Here is a 6,871-nt window from a genome sequence, read left to right as displayed (position 1 = left end):
ATTAGGGGCTCATACAACTGTTATTGCAATCCATACATACATCAATTGTGTAAAACACATTTGTACATTCATTTCCCTCATCATTCTCAAAACATTTTCTCTCCACAGTTTAATTTCTTGACAGCTGCTTCCATGAGCATTGATTGTAGATCAAAGCAATATTAAATCTTTGACAACTTCCATCTTTTCTACATTTATCGTGTTGTCTATCAGTCCAGTTGTGAGGGTTCTTGTTTTCTTTATATCAAGTTGTGATCTAAGAGCTGTAGCCTTCATCTTATCACCAAATGCTTCAAGTACACTTCGAGTTCAGCAAGTGAAGATTGGGTATCTGCATATTGAAGCTAGTTAGCAAGCCTTCTGATATTGATGCCTCATTCTTCTTATCATCCAGGTTCTCTGATTATATCCCTATCATACACTTAAAATTGTTACTAGGATTTTTCTAGTTCTGCTTATAGCTGCTACCCTGTACACAGCTGAACAGAACACTCCCCGTCCTGTGGCATCTTCACAATGGTGATGTTTGAGCTCATTGTTGCTACTGAGTCATTCTATCTCCTTGATGGTCTTCTTCTTTTTTGGTTAACCATCTACCAAGAATGCTACTCTTTTCTAGGTCCTGGTCTTGTCCAAAGGATGTGAGATGAATTCTCACCACCCTCAGTTCTAAGGAGCATTCTGGCTTTACTTTTTCTGAGTCTTATTTGTTCTGCTGACATTCCACTGACGTCCATGTTCTTCTGTTTCCATAGTCTTCACAAACGCCATAATTCAAATGCATCAATTCTTCAGTCTTCCTGATTCATTGTCCAACTTTCACATGCCCACGAGGCAACTGAGAATACCATGCACTAGGTCAGGCACACCTCAAAGTGACATCTTTTTTCTTCAACTCTTCAGACAGGTCCTGTGAAACTGATTCCCCATCCAACATACCATTTATTTCTTCACTGATCCAAATAACATGAAATCCTCAACAACTTCAATCTTTTCTCAATTTATAATAATAGTATCTATTGGTCCAGTTGATAGGCTTTTGGTTTTCTTTACATTGAGTTGTAATCCATACTTAAGGCTGAAATCCCTGATCTTCATCAGTAAGTACTTCAAGACCAAACAATGTTATGTCATCTGCATATCACAGGTTCTTAATAAGACTTCCTCCAATCCTAATGGAGGAAAAGTTGAAGCTATCAAGGATGTTGTCTTAAGTGGCTCCACAATCGATGCTCATGCAGCAAGTCAAGTGATCAAAATATGTATTGTGTCTGCTGTACAAGACCTCTGAAGAGCAAGGATGTTACTGTGAGGACTAAGATGCACCTTACCCAAGCCATGGTATTCTGCATTGCATCATATGCATGTGAAAGTCGACATTTGAATAAGGAAGACCATAGAAGAATCCATTTTTGAATCCGTGGTTCTGGAGAAGAAAATCGAAAGTATCATGGACTGCTAAAAGGACAAATCAATCTATACTGGAAGAACTAAGGCCAGAGTGCTCCTTAGAAGCAGGATGACAAGACTTTGTCTTACATACTGAGGATATATTTTCAGGAGAAATCAGTCTCTAGAGAAGGACATCCTGTTTCGTGAAGTGGAGGGACGGTGAAAGAGGAAGGCCCTAGTCAAGCTGGATTAACACAGCACCTGCATCAATGGGCTCAGGCATAAGAACAATGGGGAGGCTGGCGCAGGAACATGAAGTGTGTTGTTCTGTTGTGCTAATGGTCAGAGCCTACTGGATGGCACCTAACAGCAGCAATCTTGATGTCACATGCTTCTCAGCACACAGATTGAATAAGGATGGTGAGAGATTGCAACACAGATGCACACTTCCTGATTTTTTTAATTAGTAAATCATTTTATTGGGGCTCTTTCATATATTATAACAATCCATACATCCATTATATCAAGCAGACAAGTACAATTATTGGTGTCAATAATTTCTAAATATCTTTCTTCATTTTTAAAAATTTTGTGATTTATTTACTTAGTGTTTAAATCCTCATTTCTTCATCTTCTTTCTTTCTTTCTTTTTAAAAAATCATTTTATTGGGGGCTCTTACAACTCTTATCACAATCCATCCATCCATCCATCCATTGTGTCAAGCACATTTGTACATTTGTTGCCATCATCATTCTCAAAACATTTGCTTTCTACTTGAGCCCTTGGTATCAGCTCCTCATTTTTTCCCCTCCTTCCCCACCCCCCTCCCTCATGAACCCTTGATCATTTATAAATTATTATTATTTAACATCTTTCTTCTTGAGCCCTTTGATGTCAGCTCCTCTTTTTTGTCCCTCCCTACCCCACCCAGCCACCTCAAGAACCCTTAATATATTATGTATTATTATTATTTATACATATTTTACACTGGCCATTCTATCCCTTCACCTACCATCCTGTTATTTGTCTCCCTTGAGGGGAGTTATTCTGCCATCACTCTATCTGTTCCTCCTTCTCTTCCTCCCCCTTTCCTTCTTCTACCCACCTGGAATAGTTACTCCCATTACTGATTTTAAGGGGGTTGTCTTTCCCGAATTCTGTATATTGAAATCTCTCATATGTGCCACTGGATGCACACCAGTCTAGCGGGATTTTCAAGGTAGGACTGAGATCATAATAGTTGGTGGTGGTGGGGAATTAAAGAACCAAAGGAGTGTTGTGTATTTTGTCAGTGCTAAACTGGCCCCTGTATGCATTTTCTCTTCCATACAGCCCCTCTGTGTGGGAACATCTAATTATCCACAGATGGATGGGTCTCCACCTTGACCCTTTCCATTACTTCGAGGAGATTGTTTATATTTTAACTTCTGATGCCTGTTCCTGTCAACACCTCATGAGTGTACAGGCTGGCACGCTTCTTCCATGTGGACTTTGATGCTTCCCTGCTATATGGTTGCTTGTTTAGCTTCAAGCTTTTTGTTCAGATCTTTTGCCCACCTCCTCAGAGGACTCTGCTTTTTTCTGGTTGCAGGCCATTGGGTATTGTAGATTTTAGTTATAAGCCTTTTGTCTGATGTGTCATTGCTAAAGATCTTCTTCTCCCAGTCTGTGGGTTCTCTTCATACTCTTTTGGTGAAGTCTTTGGATGTGCACAGGTATTTTATCCTTAGTATAGCCCACTTGTAAATTTCAGCTTCTTCTCTGTGTGTACCCTTCCCTATTTGGTTAGTCTATGTCTTCCTTGTGCCAAGGTTCTCAGGTTTGTCCTGATCCCTTTGTTTACAGTCCTTTGGGGTTTTACTTCGAGGTCTGTGATCCACCTTGAGTTTGTTTTTGTGCACGGGGTGAGGTAAGGGTTTTGCTTCATTTTCCAGCAGGTAGATAACCATTTTGTCGAGCACCACTTGTTGAAGAGGACATCCACTTTCCATTAGATTTTTTTGTGTGTGTGGGGCCCTTATTGAAGATTCATTGTCTACATGCTGATGTAGAGGTTTCTGGGGTTTCTTTTCTTTTCCATTGGTCTGAGTATCTGTCATTATACCAGTATCACAGTTTTGACTGCTGTGGCTCTATAGTATGTTTTAAAGTCAGGTAAAGTAAGCCCTTCGAATTTGTCCTTCTTGAGGAGTTCTCTGCTAATTCTGGGTTCTTCCCTCTCCATATGAAGTTGGTAGTCAGTTTTTCCATTTCTTTAAAGAAGGATGTTGGTATTTGTATCAGTATAGTGTTAAACTTATATAGTGCCTTGGGTAGGATTGACATCTTTACTATATTGAGTCTTCTGATCCAGGAGCATGAGATAGGCTTCCATTTGTAGAGGTCAATTTTGTTTTTTTGCTGTAGGATTCTATAGTTTTCTTTGTACAAATCTTTTGCTTTTTGGTTAGGTATATCACTAGTTATTTCAATTTATGCTTGGCTATTGTGAAGGGTACTGCCTCTTCTTGATCTCCTCTTCCACAGGCTTGTCCGATGTATATAGCAATCCAATAGACTTCTGTTTGTCGATCTTGTATCGAGACACTCTTTCATATCGTTCTATCACTGCCAGCACTTCCTTTGTGGAGCTTTGGGGAATTTTCAATGTATAGAATCATGTCATCTTTAAATAATGGTATTTTCACCTCTTTCTACCCCAGATGAATACCTTTGATAGCTTTCCTTTGCCTTATGTTGTTAGCTAGGACCTCCAGTACGATGTTGAATAAAACTGGGTTTTATTGTTTGGTTCCATTTTTCAGCAGTATTGTTTTAGTCTTTTCTCCATTGACTATGACGTTGGCTATTGCACAAATAGCTTATGTTAGCTTGAGGAACTCCCATTCTATTCCAATCTTCTTGAGTTCCCTTTACTAATTTAAAACCATGCAGTATTATCCCTTCATTCTCTTTGCACAACTGCCTCTTGATTCATGTACAAGGTTTCATTCAGTTATGCAAATGCCTTCTTTGAAATTACATATACAACATTCACAGAAATTGACCATATATTCTGTCAAATATTTCCATGGAGGCACAATAGTTACAGTGCTCAGCTGACCAAAAAAACGGTCAACTATTCAAAACCATTAGTCCCCTCCATGAGAAAGATGTGGCAGTGTGCTTTTGTAAACAGTTAGAGCCTTGGAAACCTTAAGGAAAGTTCTACTCTTATCCTACAAGGTTGCTGTGAGTCAGAATTAAGTCACAAGCAGTGAGTATTTCGTTGTGTAATTGTTGTTTTGTATTTTCCTGTTATTAAAAACATAAAATTCCACAAAGTAGGAGCATTATACTATTCTCTAGTTACAATATAAGAAGATTAGAAAAAAATAGAAATTTCCCCTTTCATCTAAAAACTAAGAAACAATTAAATAACTTCTGGATCCAAGGAGAGGTAATAACCAAAACTTAAGAGTCCTACAAAATACAGAAAGTAGTGGGCTTAATTGTGTTACTAAAAAATGTAGCCATACACTAATCCCCAGAATGTGTGCATCTCCTATGACAGGAGAGTAATACTACCCTTAGCAAAATATATTAATAAGCTAAGAATCTTGAAAAATTTATCCTGGATTATCTAGCTAGGCCCCAAATACCATCGCATGTGTCCCTAGAAAAGAAAAGCAGAGGCAATGTGAAAACAAGCCAAGGAACACTTAGGACAGCGGTTCTCAACCTGTGGGTCATGACCCTTTTGGAAGCCGAACGACCCTTTCACAGCGGTTGCCTGTTTATAAAGTAGCAACGAAATAATTTTATTGTTGGGGAGGTCACTACAACATGAGGAACTGTACTAAAGGGCCGCGGCCTTAGGAAGGTTGAGAACCACTGACTTAGAACTGTCAAAAGCTAAAGGACACAAGGAACAGATTTTCCTTTATAACTTTTTGAAAAAGTGGCCCTGCCAACACTTTGATGATAGTTTCCTGGCTTCGTAACCATCAGCATATATTCTATTGTGTTGTTCTACACCAGCAGCATTCTGGTAACTTGTTACAGTGGTAATAGGAAACTAATAGAGATTTTTGTACTGGAAAGTAGAGTGCTGCTGGAACCTATATTTAAAAAATATTAAAGTGGGTGGTGATTGAAGGAACTTTGAGAAACAATAGGAAAAGCATAACTTGTGTTGAATGGGTGGATCTTAAGGACGTATATGGTTACAATACAGAAAGAGAAGAGGAACATGTTATTGGAAGCTAGAGAGAGGAAAGGAGATACTTTTAGATTGAGGCAGGTAATTCAGTTGAATTCAGAACTTGTAAGCAATAAATTTCTCTATTTAATTGAGGAGTTTTTCAAGTACAGTGTTGAAGGTGTTACCATGTTTCTTGCTACTTGTAGTAAAATATGAGACAAAAGGTAAATCAGGGAAGGAGCTTTTAATCATAAATGAATCAGCTGGGCTTTTTTGTTTGTTTTGTTTTTTAAGGAATCCGCTCTTGATTTAGGAGGTGCATGGGCTATTCAAAGTGCATAGAATTTAAAAATTTTTTAAATTAACTGTTGGAAAGTGTGTTCTGGAAAGAAAGCCGGGACTTTGGCTGGAAAACGTCTAGATGAGATTAGGTACATACTTTGGTTTCCTAGGGTTGTTGCAGCAAAATAATACAACATAGGTGACTTTCATGAACAAGATTCAATTTTTCTCACAGTTCTGGAGGCTAAATCAGGATCTCAGTCACGCCCATTCCTCTCTGGGCTCCTGGATTTTGGTGCCTACTGGCAATCATTGGATTCTTTTGCATGCAGACAAGTCTCAAATCTGGTTGGTCAACTGTGTGTCTCTCCATTAATTTTGTTCTTTTTATATCTCAGAAGTGATTAGGTTTAGGATTCACCCTAGATGGTATGACCTTAATTGATCACATTCTACAACATTACTTTATATTACATTATGTGACATAATATTACATTACATTATGGAAGATGATTTGTTTATTGATTGATCAAGCAACTGGGGACTGCAGCCTTGCTAAGTTGACACATAAAACTATCCATCTATGGTGCAAAAGATTTTCTCTTATGTGGCCTTTCTGGCCCGTGGTTTGAAATTCCCCCAAATTTTAAGGTAACTGACCTGATGGTGCTTTGGTTATGTGTGGGCTAACACACCAGCCTTTTGTAGGGAAAGATAAGACTGACTACTCTGGGAACGATTCACAGTCTCGGAATAGACTCAATGGCGTAGGATTTGGATGTGATGTGCACTTAAGTACACGGTTCACCACTATATGCAGTTGTGTACAACAGCCACTTGGATACATCTGTGGGCTTGGTAAAGTATTATGTCCTAACATCAGTGTTTGTAGCCTGCTGGAAATGTTAAAGCAGTAAACCTTTCCTGTCTCTCTTCCCTCTTCCTGAAGTACCTCCTTATTGCCCCATAAACACTACTTCAAATAATCATGGCCTCACAAAAATTTCAACTTG

The sequence above is a fragment of the Echinops telfairi genome, unplaced genomic scaffold (assembly GCF_000313985.2).
Source record: "Echinops telfairi isolate 266 unplaced genomic scaffold, ASM31398v2 ScPeMD7_7469;HRSCAF=8507_1, whole genome shotgun sequence".
NCBI lineage: Eukaryota > Metazoa > Chordata > Mammalia > Afrosoricida > Tenrecidae > Echinops > Echinops telfairi.
This window is presented reverse-complemented; position numbering follows the sequence as displayed.